At 33.1% G+C, this 20125-nt stretch overlaps 1 protein-coding gene across 2 annotated transcripts in view; it reads right to left on the reverse strand.

Moving 5' to 3' along the window:
* Positions 1-19105, reverse strand: part of LOC123704108 (homeobox protein invected-like) — a 63569-nt gene extending 44464 nt beyond the window's left edge. For both annotated transcript variants that reach the window (XM_045652396.1, XM_045652395.1), the window contains exon 1: positions 18904-19105. The gene's annotated coding sequence lies outside the window, so the exon portion shown is untranslated. The remainder of the gene's footprint in view (positions 1-18903) is intronic.
* Positions 19106-20125: the final 1020 nt, after the last annotated feature.

Below are 20125 nucleotides of genomic sequence, written 5' to 3' on the forward strand. Positions count from 1 at the left end.
AGATTTTACGCGTTAATAGGTATTTATAGCATTTAATGTATTATTGAACCGAACACGAAAGGTCATGTAGATATGTTTGTGTATGGATGACAAATTGGTCGATTGTAGAAAGCGTGTTTACGACCTATTGAAGAATATTGTCATTGGAAATAATCTGGTTAATTTTATGTCCAACCAGTTACCTACTCATTTTATAAAATACCATTTGAATTTTCGCATTGAATCTTGTTTTAAATCTATATAAAAAACACACTATAATTAAAACCACGTTTATTGTACATACATATATTATTTGACATACTAATATATGATACCTTTATCATTACACTAGTGTGAAAATATTTACTATCATTTAATAAGTTTTATCATCCGTATCAAAATAATCAAAAACTCAAAACTAATAAAACAATATCGTAATTCGAACTGTAATAGAGTATCTTCCACTTATAAAGCACTGGACCACACACGACGTGGTCGAAATCCTTACGACTTACCAAATTGTTCACACAAAACTCAACCGAATTTCAACCTTCAGCCGTTCACATACGGGTCAATATAACCGCATACTAACTTTGTCATGCCAAACGATTTGAAGAAATTGCCAATCGATTATGAACCATAATAGCATATATTAAGGTATTAAATTAATCGCTTGGCAATTCGCAATTTAAGGTGTTGGCGGTTTCAGTGATCAATGAGAAAGTGGCTCATTTTCGAGTTAAATATTTTCGAGTTATTTTTTTGAGTTTTTTATTTTATTTGGCGACAATTTTTGGTGTGGTTTTTAACCGGTTTTAAAGCGGTTAAGTCATTGATTTTCTAGCTTCTATAGAAGCTGTTTGACAGCATTTTGACAAAGACAAATTATTATGTGAAGACGAACTAAAAACTAACAAATTTAACTGAATTTAAGTGATTTCAAAAACTATTTTTTTAACACAGTGATTAGGTACTTGTTCCAATATAACTATATCTATACATATAATAAATCTGTAGAAGGGTCAATTCTGTACATTGAAAATATTGAAAAAATAACTAGCAGGGGGTGTTACTGGATCGATACCAAACCCAAATATGTGATTAAAAAAAATTTTGTCTGTCTGTCTGTCTGTCTGTCTGTCTGTCTGTCTGTATGTGAAGACATCACGTGAAAACTACCGGTTCGATTTCGATGAAACTTGGTATAATTATACCTTATTATCCTGGGCGTAAAATAGGATACTTTTTATCCTGGAAAAATACGTAGAAAAAAAATTAATCTCAATTTTTCAGTTATCCATAGACGTTGTTCGGTACCGCGAACACACGTTGCGTATTATTATAGACCTAGCCGTATTTGGGTCCAATAGATATTTATAAGATGTCATTGTCCGAGTTACTCAAAATGGAGAAATAAACCGACAGAAATGGACCGACATCCGCGCGGACGGAGTCGCGGGCGGAAGCTAGTATTAAATATAGCCTTCCTCAATAAATGGGCTATCTAACACCGAAAGAATGTTTCAAATCGGACCAGTAGTTCATAAGATTAGCCCGTTCAAACAAACAAACTCTTCAGCTCTATAATATAGGTAAGTACTTACCTTTAGATTTAATCGATACTGACATTCCGATATCTATTTTTTTTTTACAATGGCAACACTTGTTACATTGTAAAAAATATAATTCATTAGTTTATGGTTAATTCTGTCTATATATAATCTTGAAATGGTATTTCATTGCGTTGTTTATGACACCTTGTTTAATAAATTAATTACTTATATGTTCATTGTTGTAATGAAAATGAGGTTTTTTAATTCATGTTTCTTATAGCAAAATAAAACTGTGAGATAGCTTAGTTTAGCTTCTAGTAGTTTGTATTGCGTTTAAATGTTATTGTTGTACCTTTAATAATTATGATATCTACCTTTACTTATACACTAGCTGCGTCCCGCGGTTTCACCCGCCTGGCTCCGCTTCTGTTGGTCTTAGGCTCTTAGCGTGATGATACAGCCTTCCTCGATAAATGGGCTATCTAACACCTAAAGAACTTTTCATATCGGACCAGTAGTCTCTGAGATTAGCGTGTTCAAACAAACAAACTCTTTCATTTTAATAATAATATTAAGTATAGATTTATACATATGAATGTTCAGCTTTATCATAATATTAAGTATAGATTTGTACCTACTAATGACGTTAATAAATAGATAAACCTAGTTAGACATAGATTAGTAACTGCACAAGTAACTATTACTCCATAGTTTAATGAACCGACAAACAATTTTTTCTCTCAACCACGACGTGCTAATGCTCGTAAAAAATTCCGCACAAATAGCAAACTATACTTACGTACGCTAAATAAGAAATAAATTATGAAAAATATGTATGTGTAGTACCTACTGCGCGGAATGGAATGCTTTTTTGCGCTGTGGCAACACTATTAACGGTTTCCGAACGACACTTACCACCATTTTAAAGAGCGCGCTATCGAAATTCAAAATGGCGGTGTGACATTTTAGTTTTTATGTGTGTAAATAGATACTAAATAGACTGATGCAATTTTGTTTATTTATTTGGAAAAATGTAAGGCTGGTTGCAGAGCTTCACCGACCATCAGTGCGTACGTCAGTCGCGCTTGTCATATGTATAGAAATACATAAAACCGTTCATAGCTAGACCGACCATACGCACGCGTATTATTTCCATACATATGACAAGCGCGACTGATGGTCGGTGAAGCTCTGCAACCGGCCTACGTTTGTAAAACCTCTGACTGTTACACGTATCGCTATGAAACACACATTCGACACTCGCATTGTCGTAAAAAATACTTTTAAAAAATCCAGACGCATTTTTTTATTCAAATAAAAGTCTATGTGTAGGTAGGTACACCAACTCGCTACCAACCAAGCAACTCGCCCAACTTTGCCACCAGTACGTGAGCTATCGTTTAAGATTATGTTTTCATAGACAAAATGCTCACATTAGAGAAGCGGTAGATGCCGGCTACGCGAAGCTAGAGAAGAAATATGGATTTTCAGGAAAAGTTTAGCAAAAAATTTTTGACGTAATTTTGACACCCTGTATAAGTATTTATTAATTATACAGGGTGGAAGGTTAAGATGGGGCATGAAGGGCAGGTACCTTAACCGTTGTAGCTACATGAAAACGTTCGTAGGAGACTATCCTTAAATTCTTGAGAAATTTTAATCTGCATTCACAGATTTTTGAAAAAATGTACGGTCAGCAAGAAAATCGGTAGTTTTCAAAAAAAATTTTTTTGATGCCTATCGATCCAGTTTCTCATGAGGATCAAAACACTCTAAAAGACCAACTGAGGTATGAGTACTAGAAAAGTCAGAAATCGCGAAAAACTATTTCCACACATTCACTAAGAAAGCTAGATTCATCCGTTTTGAATCTACAGCTCAGACAGACAAATAAACAAATACCTAATAAAGTTACTATAAGCTTACCGCCGGCGGCTTCGCCGCTTTGTCTAAAACCTAATAAATTATATATCTACTAAAACCTTCCTCTTGAATCACTCTATCTATTAAAAAAACCGCATCAAAATCCGTTGCGTAGTTTTAAAGATATAAGCATACAAAGGGACATAGGGACAGAGAAAGCGACTTTGTTTTATACTATGTAGTGATAACAAACCTCCTTCTTACCTACATCGATGGTAAAAATAACTAGGTACTACAATACATAGTAGGTATTGCTAAAAACACATGCCTTATATAGAAATTAAAAATACCTTTGATGTAGGTATTTTTTTATTTATTAATTAGTCAAGTATTTGTAGCTAAGTGTCGGATAAACACTAAGTTTAAATGCAACAAACATACAGGAGTCATTAATGTTTTTTGTTACACCGTTCTTGGTAAGCGGAAACGGCTGGACTTTTTCGAGTAACGTTTGCACATTTTTGTAATTGCGGTATGGAGAAATGTGGGTAAGAAAATGTATGTATTATTATTGAAAAGTGTTATTATTACTATACCATGATGGCTTTACTCCGTATAAAATATATAGCCTCTCCATGTTAAAAATCAAAATAATGCAGTAATTAACAGGTACCTACCTAGATAATAGAATTTTCAAAATAGGTTTAGGAGTTTTCAGTTTATTTTGTACGTATTAAGAAGTTAGATAGATTGTACATCCATACTAATATTATAAATGCGAATGCGAAAATAACTCTGCCTGTCTGTCTGTTACTCAATCACGCCAAAACTAATGAACCAATTTTCATGAAATTTGGTATAGAAATATTTTGATACCCGAGAAAGGACATAGGCTACTTTTTACCCCGGGAAATAGGATAGGTTTTATCCCGGAAATCCCACGGGAACGGGAACTATGCGGGTTTTTCATTGACTGCGCGGGCGAAGCCGCGGGTGGAAAGCTAGTATTTAATATTTTCTCGTTACTTAAAGGTTCGAAGAAAAATGATTTTCAGAATCAGTTCAATATTTTTTGAATTAAATAACACGCTCGATCAATGCGAGTAGGTCTATGTCTATGATAGGTATATAAAAGAGCTAGATACGTTACCCGCTCTCTATTTTGGCAAGAAAAAACTCAGCTAAGTGCCCGAGTTTCACTTAGTCACGCACCATTCAGCGTCGTGGCTGGACGTTCTTTTTATATTTTAATCGGCAGTTGTTATTACGAAGTACATGAGTGAGACATGTATCATGTCTCGTGCGTGAGAGTGAAAGAGAGAACAACTGTATTGGTGATAATGCGTTAGTCAGTAGGTATGTATTTTTTTAGTGCAATGATGTTGGCGTATGCCGCGTCTACTAGTATAATAGGTCATTGGAGTAGGTATTTTAAACAAACACACAAAAATTTCTATGTTAGTAGGCTAGACAATATTAAAAATAAATGATATTCCTAAAATGATGAGTATAATTTATAAACACCACTTAAATTATCGTGTAAAACATTTAATTCGTAATAAAAACCGATTAATAATTATTAATTAAAAATTACCATTCCATTTGAAAATATAATTAATTTCAATACAATTGAAATTAAAACATAATTATGTTTATAAAACGGAACGTTATAATAATTACACGCTTATTCGATTCTAATTATTAATAACTAGCGGTCCGCCCCGGCTTCGCCCGTGGTACATATTTCGCAATAAAAAGTAGCCTATGTCCTTTCTCGGGTATCAAAATATCTCCATACCAAATTTCATGCAAATTGGTTCAGTAGTTTAGGCGTGATTGAGTAACAGACAGACAGACAGACAGAGTTACTTTCGCATTTATAATATTAGTATGGATTATAGTTTTATTTTATTTTATTAACTTATGGAAGAAACTATAGCTTACCGCCCGCGGCTTCGCTTTCAAAGAAAAACCCGCATAGTTCCCTTTCCCGTGGGATTCCCGGGATAAAACCTATCCTATGTGTTAATCCAAGTTTTCTCTATATGTGTGCTACATTTCATTGTAATCGGTTCAGTAGTATTTGCGAGCAAGAGTAACAAACACACACATCCTCACATTTATAATATTAGTAGGATTTAGTAGGAAGTAGGATTTGATGATGCTGAAACGCTTCTAAACGAAAACCAGATGAGTAAATAAACCAGGCGAATCCGGGTTAATGTCTAGTATTAGCTATATATCAAAAATATTAGGTATCTACTTATATAATTGGCTTATACCCCATTACTTTAAGTTTAATTCAATCATGCGGGTCTCTATAAGTGGAACGAATCTTATCAAATTGAGTTAATCAATTGCTTATATAACGTACATACATACAGCACTAGTTAACCGCCCTTGGTTTACTTTATTGAAAGAACTAGCTGTTGCCCGCGACTTCGTCCGCGATTAGGTCGTTTTTCGTCATTCGTCGTTTAAAAAAAATACGTGAAACTTTATTTTAAAATTTTCTTAATTACCTATTGTCTCTTATAAAATTTAACTACATTAAAAATGAACACTCTGATAAGAAAATCTTAAAATCTGAAGAAAACATGAATGTGGTTTAAATTCTACATTACTTAGTATCAAATAATAATCTACTTAAATTAAATGTAGATTAACAGTTTGAGCACACCATTATAGAATATGTACCTAAGTATTAAATTACGTTAGTTTACATAGTAACTAACGTAATTTAAAAAAAAACACGATGACTATCTTTCGCGCTCGATACCACAAACTAAGCATGTTTGTGGTACGTGGCCCGCGTCACTTGACCCCCCGCGAGTTCCCCTCCGTTGCTATGCGAAAATACATTCGTCGCCCTACTGTAGGAAAAATTGTGATACTGTGGCCTGGGCCTTATAACACGTCCAGGGAGTTCCTGAGTGCCGATATCACCATCTTTAGGAAAAGCTTCTAATGTCGATTTAAAACTGCATACATACGAATTAACCTGTTCTAAAATTGTGAAATGAGTTCAGTTTTAAATTTGAGAAATATTGATTTCTTGTATTCCACTATTCGTTGTAGTCGAATACAAAATATATTTAAACAAACTTAGGTTGGCCTTCAGGCAAAAGGGATCCTATCAAATGGTAAACTTGACCTTGTATCTTAAAAGTAAGCATGAACGGATCTTCTGATAATTATTGAGCACCAAAGGATCATTTGAAACGCACTACTATAAGAGCGAATATTGTCTAATAACAGTTTACATTGCACCACAGAATACATAATAGTAGCTAAACGCTAATTGCACAGTATGTTCCTCTAAAAGTAGTGATTTCAAAGGTTCCGGTGTATCTTCAAACGAAAGCCGACTCGCCTTACTACACTTTAAACTTTAAAGCATTACAAAAAGAACATACTACGTTAATATCGTCTATACAGAAGATGATCTGTAATCAATTGTGAGGTTATAAGCAAACCCACTTTTATATTTGTCAGACCACACCACCGAATTCGTAGATTGTTTACCTCAAGACATTAAGACTGACGAAATCTGTCTGCAGTAAGACGGGCCTCTCGCTATTCGTACGTTTCCAGAGACCGAATAGTTTCAATTCTTAATCTTTCATTAAACAAACTTATTAATCGTTCTTGTCTCATATAATTGTAATATTCGCGTCCCTACTCTAGTCATTGCTTATGCTCATGTTCATCTTATTATGATGCACCCTATCATTTGTCAAACGGTCTTCATATTGAGTAAGTAAAGTTTTTAATTGTGAAAAAATGTATTATGATTTACACTACATATTAACACTCTTTTATCATTTAACATAAAATATAAGTCTGTGAGTGTGTAAAAATAAATCCAGCTAATTACACATTAAACTTATGTTTATAATTTGGTATACGACATGAAAATATATTAATTGTCAAGCAATAATAATACAGATAAATACTGAACATAAGTATAATAGATATTAAGTAGTATTAGTTAAAATATACTTTGACTACTTTGACTGTAAGTTAAAGTTTATTTTTACTAACAACATGTAAATGAAGAAGAAATAATAATTACCAACGTACTAACCTTTTCTATAATACTTAACACGGCACATTTTTCAAATTATCTTGCTCAACTCTACTAAAAAATTTGAGGGTTTTGTTGGAACTTTAATATGTAAAAACTATGATATATCTAAACTACGATACAACTTGTATGCGGAAATGCTCATTACAATTGTGAATCTAAACAATAACTAACAACATACTGTTCAATTTTATTGAGCTGATGAATATCTTTTGCCTGGAAGAAATCACCGTCGCCTAACAAATATAATGTGTTTTCTTATAAAACCGTTACATAATTTATTTTATCTACTTAAATAATGAAAATGATATATTTATAAAATATAAAACATATTATGTAAAATGATTAAAAATAAATAAATGAAGCAACTACGATTCAAAGAAAACATCTTTTTCAGTGTGAAAATGCTCTAAGCAATCCTGGATGATGAACTGTATATCATGTACCTACTCTGATCCCAGTACGGTCGGTACGTCGATAGCCATAACGATAAATATTATAATCAGATAACCGCAAAGTCAAAATAAAAATAAAATTTTGACTTTGCGGTTATCTGATAACTTAAAACATTACTTGTAAAGTTGTGAGTGCAAAATTTACGTTTCATTTGGCAATAACATTTTTTTCGGTACTAAAACGTTACTACGTCAAACTACTGTTTGATATGTGGTTGGCTGCCCCTCCTCTCCTTCCTGAAAAATATCCTCCAAAATTTCCCGAGATACTTCCAATGATTGAACCATTGGACGTTGGACATTAACTTCAGTCAAAAATTGACGAAGCGGATGATTACTAATTTCCACTTAATCCTCGCTGCTACTGTCTTTATCATCAAATCATCAATTTTCAAGTGGTGTAGTAAAAATATCAGCAGAAATCGTCTTCCAAAGGCGATATAATTTTATTAGCATTGAATCTGTAAATAAAAAAATCAAAAGTTAACTGTAAATCTATAAAAAAAGCTACTTACAAATAAAATTTTATCAAAAACTTCTGTTCCCAATGCACCTCAAAATAATAAAAGAATCATTCATTTCATTTCATTTAACAACTTACCAACAAACAACAACAACTTACCTTTTGTGGGAACGCATGATGGTGAAAATTCACAAAACACGAAGATTGCATTTGTTATTTTTTGTTTTATGGCATTCAATTGCTTTATAAATATCACTACATAGTATAAAAAAAGTCGCTTTCTGTGTCCCTATGTCCCTTTGTATGCTTAAATCTTTAAAACTTCGCAACAGATTTTGATGCGGTTTTTTTAATAGATAGACTGATTCAAGAGGAAGGTTTTAGTACATAATTTATTAGGTTTTAGACAAAGCGGACGAAGCCGCGGGCGGTAAGCTAGTAAATTTATAAAACACGAAGATTTTTAAAATTGTAACTAATGAACACAACAATATATTATTATACTCTTTGGAACACAATCATTAGATTAACTGTAGATAATGGTGTCTATTTTTACTTAAAATAATAAACATCTACCCTCACTTTAAAAAAAATGTAGTTCATTATTTACACGAAATATATCTTATAGGGAACGGAAGATATGGGTTAAAGAGTTAAATAAATAAATAACATAATTATATTTAAATTATTAATTTTTAACATTGTGTTCAGTAGTGTTAACATGTAAATTGATTTGATTTTTACGAAATCTCATAGATGGCGCTGTTACAAAATTAACATTATACAACTTACATTCTTTAAGCTATGTTTCTCTGCCCAAGTTACTTAAATGGCATAATTTTTTATAGTGTCAATCTAGATATTGTCAAACAACATTTATATATGCGTCATTTGATTATTAATTTCCAATAGTTAACGTGTAAATTGATTTGATTTTTATAACATTTAATAGATGGCGCTGTTTCTAATTTGTCTTATACTACTAAATTCATTAAACTGTTTCTCTGCCCAAATTACGTAAATGACATAGTTTTTATTTTGTAAAGCTAGATAATAGCATGGCTTACTCGAAACCAACATTTAAACATGAGTCTTTAGATTGTACGCTGTCGTAATACACGGAATACGTAAGAAAAATAAAGGTTCACAGCTCCTCCCCCGTAGGTGATAGCTTAATAATATGTAGCCTATAGCCTCACCCGTCCTGTTAGTAATATTCATGCAAAATTTGAAGTAAATCTATGCAGTACTTTTCGAGATTAGCTCGGACAAACATACAGACAAACAGACAAACAGATAAACAGACAAACAGACAAACAGACAAAAATTCTAAAAACTATGTTTTTGGCTTCTATATCGATTATAGATCACGGCCCAGGTATTCTTTTAAAAAAATATTCAATGTACAGTTTTGACTTTCCTACGATTTTATTATATGTATATTTTTTATAGTGTCAATCTAGATATTGTCAAACAACATTTATATATGCGTCATTTGATTATTAATTTCCAATAGTTAACGTGTAAATTGATTTGATTTTTATAACATTTAATAGATGGCGCTGTTTCTAATTTGTCTTTATACTACTAAATTCATTAAACTGTTTCTCTGCCCAAATTACTTAAATGACATAGTTTTTATTTTGTAAAGCTAGATAATAGCATGGCTTACTCGAAACCAACATTTAAACATGAGTCTTTAGATTGTACGCTGTCGTAATACACGGAATACGTAAGAAAAATAAAGGTTCACAGCTCCTCCCCCGTAGGTGATAGCTTAATAATATGTAGCCTATAGCCTCACCCGTCCTGTTAGTAATATTCATGCAAAATTTGAAGTAAATCTATGCAGTACTTTTCGAGATTAGCTCGGACAAACATACAGACAAACAGACAAACAGATAAACAGACAAACAGACAAACAGACAAAAATTCTAAAAACTATGTTTTTGGCTTCTATATCGATTATAGATCACGGCCCAGGTATTCTTTTAAAAAAATATTCAATGTACAGTTTTGACTTTCCTACGATTTTATTATATTGAAAGAATATGTTCGTATTTATTTTAGTGGTGTTTTATCTCTTTCACTCTAAAGCAATTAGACATAAGAAGATAGTGATATAGTATAATTAGTTAATTAAGGGCTGATTTTTCAATCGTCAGTTAAAACTTAATCGTCGAATGACGTATTGAACTAGCTTTTCAAAAATGCCACCGTGACTCGTGAGGTTTTAGTCAGTATGAGTCTGACATAACCGTGCTGCTGCCCCCGAAGCAGCCGGTATTCATGAGAATTTCCTCACGTTTAAAAAAAAAAAAAAGCTTTTCAAAAATGTATTCTTTGCCCGTAATTGACAGTTTACAGGTGACATTTTAATATTATCGTGTAATACTTTATTAGACAAATAAGTTTTAACCAACGATTGAAATATCGGGCCTTAATTCATGTATTTATCTCAGTTTTTTCTCTCATAAAGGAATTTTCTATCTGTTCGTCTTTCTGGCTTTTCCGAAAGGTCTGAATTTCATGGAACTATACCTTTCAGGGAAAGATATATTGTTATACTATTTTCATTGTTTTCAATTTTATCTATAAATTATCTACCTAGGTACTTTAAACTATATCTTAACTATCACGTGAATAAAGTCGCGCGAAAAACTAGTATAGGTAATATTAAAATAAAATACACATATCTTCTTATCTATAATATAAAAATGAATCCCAAAATGTGTTGGTAAGCGCATAACTTTAGAACAGCTGAACCGATTTCTTTAATTCTTTTTTTATTATATTCCTTGAAGTACGAGGATGGTTCTTATGTAGAGAAAACGTGAATATGTACCACGGGCGAAGCCGGAGCGGACCGCTAGTATAAGATAAATATAAAACGAATTATCCGCTGTCTGTCCCTATGTTTTAAACTACGCAACGGATTTTGATATGTTTTTTTAGTCAGTTTTTAGTACCTATAGGTGTGGTAGATACAGGTAAGTAAGCAGAGTCAAGAGTGGTTTTAGACAAAGCGGATGAAACCACGGGATTCACTAGTATATTAATAAATACATATCTATAATTCTATAGTTATGTAGGTAGGTATATTATAAAAATAATTCCCCGCAGCCATTAAAAACAGTGTGAGAATAAATTATTCCAACATGGCGTGTACTTACATATAAAAGCGTTTAACAAGTGTTTCATATAATTACAACAATTCTGTGCCTCCAGTGAATAAGGGAGTAAGACGAGTTATTCCCTTTGGTTTTTATTGCACCATTGGATTCAGCTCGTCAAAATACACAACATATCAAAAGGACATATCTCTAGCTGCATCCTAACCCATTTTTTCGAATGACCCAAACGGATAAGTTACCTTATCCATCATTTTAGGCAATCGCAAAGGAACTATTCGTCTCGAGTCAAAATAACCCACGAACACAAGGACGTATGTGTAGTTATACTTTTTGAATAAAGACATAACTCATTTTGTTCCATCCGTGCTAACACTATTTTAGTATATAAATATTTTTCTACATGAGCATAAAGGAACAACTCTTAGTGTCATTGGTTCAAGTGACGAAATGAGACAGTTTCGCATTAATGCCGTGTTGCTATTTGTCTATTTGAATACTGCACGGAAACTACAGACACTATTTCTTTTTGCTTTATAATATTTTTCAATCGTTTTTTCAATAAATATGCAACAATAAATCTTTATATTTTAAAAAAAAAGGTATTTATCAGTCAACGTGGGATACTAATAATATTTCTATGGAAATTAACTATTTTTTGCAATAGATAAAAATACAGTTTTAATTAACACATTAAGTGCATTTAATGATATTATACTCTTTGTTTATATAAATACAGAACGATAATTGAATTTTCTAAAAAAGCCAACAAAAATGTTAAACTTATATTTTCTTCTTATAATTGGGTAAGTTTTATAGAAAATAACTACTTAGTTTTTTTTAATTTAATCTAACCAATAATACTATAATTATAGACGCATAGAAAAAAAATTATAACTAGTCTTGACAATTATGAATATTGTGTTCTCTCTCATATAGCGTTTTAGCCACTGTAATTTGCCTTTTTTATAGGAAAAAATCCGCAATATCGATACTATTTTGGTCCTGCATAATCGTTAACATATTATGGATACTCTGGTACCACATATTTTGAAAAAAATGGGATATTGTCACGTAGAGTCTCTTCAAGTCGTATTTGCATCCAAGGCACCTTCAAATCTGTGCTTAATTCTTTTCATAAAATCTCTGCGGCTCATTGTTTTTTCTTTATTTATCTATATTATTTTGATATTATAAGATATAGAAATTGTTATAATTTCATATCATGCCGTAAAATATCGCCACAGACCACCTATAACTTTCCCTGTAAGGTAACTGAACATACAGGAATATGGTTTTCGAGCTTCTCTTATCTCTTTATAGTGCTTGTATCCTCAATGTATAACCACCATGACATATTCGTTTATAACCACCAGACAACATCTCAGCCACCCAATCCTCTTTCTTGGAGTCCAAATCCAGCGGAGGACAACAGTCATTTACTAAAATTGAAGGTTTTTCGTCCTAGTGTTAAAGTTTTCTGGATCCTATTTTATACTCAATATATAGTATATATACTATATCATGTAAAACATCATCATCATCAGAGAATACAATCAGCCCCTGTGCATTGCTTTTGTGGATTATGAGAAAGCTTTCGACTGCATCGAGACGTGGTCTGTTCTGGAGTCCTTGCAGCGCTGCCAGGTAGACTGCAGATATATCGAAGTGCTGAGATCTCTGTACGATGCCGCAACCATGTCCGTCCAAATCCAGAACCAGCGTACCAAACGTATCCATCTACGGCGAGGCGTGAGACAAGGCGACGTAATCTCGCCGAAATTGTTCACAAACGCGTTAGAGGATATGTTTGGGACACTGGATTGGAAAGGACGAGGCATCAATATCAACGGTCAGTACATCTCACACTTGCGATTTGCCGATGACATAGTCATTGTGGCTAAATCGCTGCAGGAACTCAAGCAGATGCTGAATGAACTAGCCGAATCCTCCTTACGCATCGGTCTCCGCATGAACTCAGCCAAAACGAAGATCATGGTCAACAATCATGTTTTACCGGAGCCGATCATAATAAATGGAGTCTCCCTAGAAATTGTTCAAGAGTATGTATACCTAGGGCAAATGCTCCAACTAGGTAAGAACAATTTCGACGGTGAGATCAACAGGCGGATACGGCTGGGTTGGGCGGCTTTTGGAAATCTCCGTCGAGTCTTCGCGTCGTCACTACCACAATGCCTCAAGACAAAAGTATTTAATCAGTGCGTCCTACCAGTCATGACCTACGGAGCCGAGACGTGGACACTGACAGTACGACTGGTCCACCAACTTAAAGTCGCTCAGCGTGCTATGGAGAGAGCTATGCTCGGTATTTCTCTGAGGGACCAAGTCCGGAACGAAGTAATTCGCCAGAGAACGAAAGTTACCGACATAGCTCAACGGATTAGCATGCTGAAGTGGCAGTGGGCCGGTCATATGTGCCGCAGAACGGACAACCGCTGGGGCACACATGTACTAGAGTGGAGACCGCGGCTCGGCAAACGTAGCGTAGGACGCCCTGCTACAAGGTGGAGTGACGACATCCGCAGGGTTGCTGGGCCAAACTGGCGACAACGAGCGAGTGACTTGGCGCAGTGGCGTGCCATGACTGAGGCCTATGTCCAGCAGTGGACGAACATGGGCTGCTAATGATGATGATGATGATGTAAAACATGACTTGGAAAAAAAATATTCAAATAAATCACAAAATATTTTTTTTAAACAATCGTAAAAGTTACGAAAAGCCCAATTATACGTCAAAATGACGTACAACATCCTCTTTACTACAAAATGGCGGAATTTACCGGGAGGAGCCAACTATATACTGCTAGGTCTCGACGGCTAATGAGTTGTTTCTGGATTTCGAAGTGATTCGATGGTAAATATAGAAAAGACAAAGATATTTCGCCGCGGTGTACATCAAATTTACGTAGATTGGACTTCTAAGGTTAAATGCATAAACACCTAAATGTTGTTTTGTTTTTATTATATCTAATAACGATAAAAAATCCGTTGATTTCGTTCGTTTTTCAAGCTACATGCATGGTTGTTCCACTAAAAGGCCTCAATTGAGTCATAAAGTACACAAATTTCAAGCATGATAAGTCGCATTATTTCTATAAAACCAAAACTGGCAATAATATAAGTCGTGTTATGCGACTATGAACATAGTGCATTAGGGCATAAGTCGTTATATTGCAAAGAGCAAAAAAAAAATTATGTGAATACATTGAGTTATTCCATGAAGTACTCGTTCATAAGGCCACAACTACAAAAAAACACGAAAAAAGTATATTTATGGGGTTGTTACAATATCTGTTTATATGTAAAACTAAAGTCTAACATCATATCTTACCCATACAAGCTTAAAAATTTGAAGTTACAAAGATTTAGTGTTGATATATAGTTTTTTGTCTCTCCTGAAAAGTGCTGTTTTTGAGTTATTCCCTTATTCACTGGAGGCACAGAATTAATATGTTTGTTTTATATATTACTAGATTTCCGCCCGCGGCTTCGCCCGCGTTTGCAAAGGAAAACCCGCATAGTTCCCGTTCCCGTGGGATTTCCGGGATAAAAACTATCCTATGTGTTAATCCAAGTTACCCTCTATATGTGTGCTAAATTTTATTATAATCGGTTCAGTAGTTTTTACGTGAAAGAGTAACAAACATCCATACATCCATACAAACTTTCGCATATAATATTAGTAGGATATCGTAAATGCTTTAGTTTCACACGTAGGTTATAATATTATTGCTTTGAAACTTTTGTAACCATATCGAATACTAGCTGTGGCCCGCGGTTTTACCCGCAGTGCTACGCTCCTGTTGCTCTTATCGTGATGATATATATATAGCCTATAGCCTTCCTCGATAAATGGGCTATCTAACACCGAAAGAATTTTTCAAATCGGACCAGTAGTTCCCGAGATAGCAAACTCTTTAGCTTTATAATATTAGTATAGATTCATTACACATACCTACTTGTATAAAAATATAGGTTACATATTTTATTATTGAAATAAAATTGGTTCAATAAATACCTAAATATTTCAGAACATTTTCACACACAGCACGATCTGATTCCATACCTACTAAGCTTTCGCTTGTGTTGTGGAAACCAGATGGCTGATAAACATATTATGTATGTTAATATAATAAATAATGTTTAAATAAATACTTATATAGATAATTACACAGAGCAAACATCTATGTTCATCACACAAATATTTGCCCCGGGTGGGAATCGAACCCACGAACTTCCATGCCACGATGGCTTGGAAGGCAGAGTCACTAGGTACCTACCTACCAACCAAGCCAACCGGGCAGTCAAAGTACCTACCTAAATATTAAGGAAATTAGCTAAATTTATTAAAAGCAAAAATTTATATATATAAAATTTATATCGCAAACATAATTATAATGTAAAATAATAAAAACGATTCACGCTTGTCCTTATTTAAATAAATATAATAATTTATACGACATTTTGATTTTTTATTTATGCGATTTTTCACACCTGTTCCAATGTTTGATTGCGTATACATGAGATTTTATTTTTATTACTTGAAAACCGCTATTTTATAGGCTCGTTTTTATTAGTAGTAAGTAATTTAAAAATTTTAATTTAAATTGAAGTAGGTAAAACTCATCCGAAACAGCTTGACCGATTCTCATGAAATTTTGTGTAGTAAGATAATATAAATTTCTCGTGTCTTGTGTTTGAAGTTAAACTCCTCTGAAACGGCTGGACTTTTATGAAATTTTATGTGTATATATATATTTTATGTGTTATACTTAAATATGCATTAGGTAGGTAGGTACATTATATTTTAATGTAATAATGATTTTACCTATCTATAAAATTAAAAAAAAAAGCGTTGACGTCTCTCAACGAGGCAAAGGACATCCGCCATACAGCCACGTCAAAAGAACGCGGCAAAACTTGTGTCGCGATGTGTCAAATAAAACGGCTAACAGATAATAAATGTTCGCACAAGGAGTGTGGGCAGTCGTTTGTAATTACAGTAAACCATTTTTAACCGACTTCAAAAAAGGAGGAGGTTATCAATTCGGCCGGTATATTTTTTTTTTTTTTTTTTTTTATGTATGTACACCGATTACTCCGAGGTTTCTGAACCGATTTACGTGATTCTTTTTTTGTTCGATGCGGGATGGTGTCGAATTGGTCCCATAAAAATTTTATTCGGATAGGCCCAGTAGTTTTTATTTTATGAGCATTTTTGTCTGTAGGTATTTGTAAATTTTGCAAGTGCAAGTTTGAAGTCGGTTGTTTTTAACGCAGTTAACACTTGTGTGTGATAAATTTATATTTCAACATTTATTTTTCGCATAGATAAAAAATATGATAGTTTTGAACGAGTAGATTAAACATATATTGTTATTATTTGATGATGTTCTTATAAACAGCTAGAAGTATTTTTTTTTTAGTTATGTAAATAGGTAATTATTTTAATATAGTTTCCCTAGTTGTTTATATCTATTTTTTTTATTTGTATCTATTTTTTAAGCTTTTGCTAACAAGCTGACCCGGAAAATATTTCTCAATCGGAAAATATATATTTATTTTTCTGAAAGGGTTTCACAATTTAATAAGGATCGGTCAAGATTTCTTGTAGGAGTACCTATAATCACAAATGCACATGAATATTCTGTTAAGAGATATATATATATATATTATATCTACAGTTATACTATATTATATACTAGCTGTGCCTCGCGGTTTCACCCGCATTTTTCCGCTCCTGTAGGTCTTAGCGTGATGATATAATATAATATATAGCCTACTAGGATTCCGCCCGCGGCTTCGCCCGCGCAGTCAAAGAAAAACCCACATAGTTCCCGTTCCTGTGGGATTTCCGGGATTGCGTCATTTTCCCGGGATAAAAAGTAGCCTATGTCCTTTCTCGGGTATCTCCATACCAAACCAAAATATCTCCATACCAAATTTCATGAAAATTGGTTCAGTAGTTTAGGCGTGATTGAGTAACAGACAGACAGACAGAGTTACTTTCGCATTTTCCTCGATAAACACTGAAAGGTTTTTTCAAATAGGACGAGTAGTTAGCGCAGTTAGATTAGCGCGTTCAAACAAACAAACAAACTCTTCAGCTTTATAATATATATGTATTAGTATATAGATATAGTATAGATAACAGCTACTTATTCATTTCGGGTAAAAGGAAAACCCGCATAGTTCCCGTTCTTGTTGGGTTACCAAGGCAAAAACTATCGTACCTATGTTCTTGCTCAGTTCACAAACTATCATTGTAGGTAATTTGTATCAAATTTCATTCAAATCGGTGCAGGAAGCTTTATTATTAAAGGCTTTAAAAGCTTTCTATTAGTCCGAGGCTTTTAAATCGAATTAATTATCTATTGGTATTAGATACCTTACGTATACCTAGGCCTACAAAATATTGTTATAGGTAGATACCTAGGTATCTAGGTATTAGTTTCATAAATCGCCTTTAATTTTAAATATATAGGTATATAGGTACATAATATACCTATTACACGTTTAAGAATATACTACAGACATTTTATATGAATAATCCTAACTTAAACTTTACCAATCTAATTACAACCGTAGGTACTAGATTTCCGCCCGCGGCTTCACCAGCGTAAAACCGTGTAGTTCCCGTTCCCGTTGGATTTCCGGGATAAAACCTATTCTATGTGTTAATCCAAGTTACCCTCTATATGTGTGCTAAATTTCATTGTAATCGGTTCAGTAGAATTTGTGTGAAAGAGTAGGTACCAAACACACACACACACATCCTCACAAACTTTCGCATTTATCATATTAGTAGGATCTAACTTTAAACTAACAAAATCAAATTTAAATACAATATAAACAAATCCTACACAATTTTCATCGCATTTATAATAATAAATATTCAGTGACAACAAATTAGTTTTCATTATACATAATGTGTCTAACGCCTTCTTGAGAAGCCACGCCTTGTGAAAAAATCTGTTTCATCTGTGCCGCTAGGCGCGAAAATATTATGTGCTTAATCATACAGATTCATACCTACCTACTTGTTTCTTTTTTATTTATAAAAAAATAGTTTATTTTAAAAATGTCAGATTTATTAGATTAATGGGTAGAAAAATATATTATTCTTAAATTTTAAAGTAGAGTCAAAAGCTTTGTCTTTTAATTTGATAGGTATTATTTTTTTAATTTTGTAAAAGCCGGGCTAAGGTTTCCACATATTTTAGTCACATGGAATTTAACGCGTAACAATTCTTAGAAAATGTATAATAGCGTAGTATAATAAATAATTAATACAATATAATTGATATTTATAATTAGAACACAATAAAAAAGGCGACAACACGGAACGTACCTTAAAAAAACCGTATCCCTCACAATCCACACACACACAACACAACACTACGGCGGTAATTAAAAAAGTCACCTGTCAAAACGCGCGGCAATTATGACGTTCACTGGCATAGATAAAAAATAGATTTGACAGTTTGCAATATAGAACAAGAGGTGGGAATAAAGAGGTTTTATATTAAATTCTATCGGGTAAACGTGTGCGATCCGCGAAAGCGTATATGAACTGGCGAATAAAGGCTCATCCCCACTACTTTAGGCGTGGCTATGAAGGAGGGGGGCGTGGCCGTTTTTTACCTATATCGCTTGGTTTTATTTTTCGGTATGTTTATTATATTGTCTGTATGTTGAATCCGTGTTGTCGTCTCACCGATTGACGTATGATTTCTTACGACTTAATTATTAGTGATTATTAATAAATTTACGGTGACATATGTTAAACGTAAGGTTGTGTATTATAGTTTATTGACAGATATTTACAAAAAGGTAATTTAAATTACATTTTATTGTGATATGAAGAGAAATATACTATATTTATCGAGGTATATATTTAAATTTTATGAATAGGTATTGTAGAGTTTTCTCTATTTGCATTATTATCGAATGTGTTTAAATTAATTTTAACTCTTTTACATTTAATATGTAATCTATTAGATTTAGGTACCTATGTTTTAAATAGATATATATAGGTACCTAGGTACCTTATTATATTTTAAATAAATTCTCAATTACGCTTTTAATAAATTTATAAACATTTATCTACCTTATTATTAGGTAGGTACCTATGTCTAAATATATAGATAGATACATAATTACGTACATTTTATTTTTAATAAACAATAAAAAATGATTTTCAAAAAATTAATGAATATCTATCTTAGATGATAAAAATATTGTTAGGCAGCAGAATTTAAGTTACCTTATAAATTTAGGTAAATATACCTAACTAATTTATGGATAACTAGATTTCCGCCCGCGGCTTCGCCCGCGTTTGCAAAGGAAAACCCGCATAGTTCCCGTTCCCGTGGGATTTCCGGGATAAAAACTATCCTATGTGTTAATCCAAGTTACCCTCTATATGTGTGCTTTTCATTGTAATCGGTTCAGTAGTTTTTACGTGAAAGAGTAACAAACATCCATACATCCATACAAACTTTCGCCTTTATAATATATATATCTACTTATTAGATTTTATTTTAATATTTTTTAAACAGTACCTAACCTGC

Source organism: Colias croceus, chromosome 28 (genome assembly GCF_905220415.1).
Source record: "Colias croceus chromosome 28, ilColCroc2.1".
Lineage (NCBI taxonomy): Eukaryota > Metazoa > Arthropoda > Insecta > Lepidoptera > Pieridae > Colias > Colias croceus.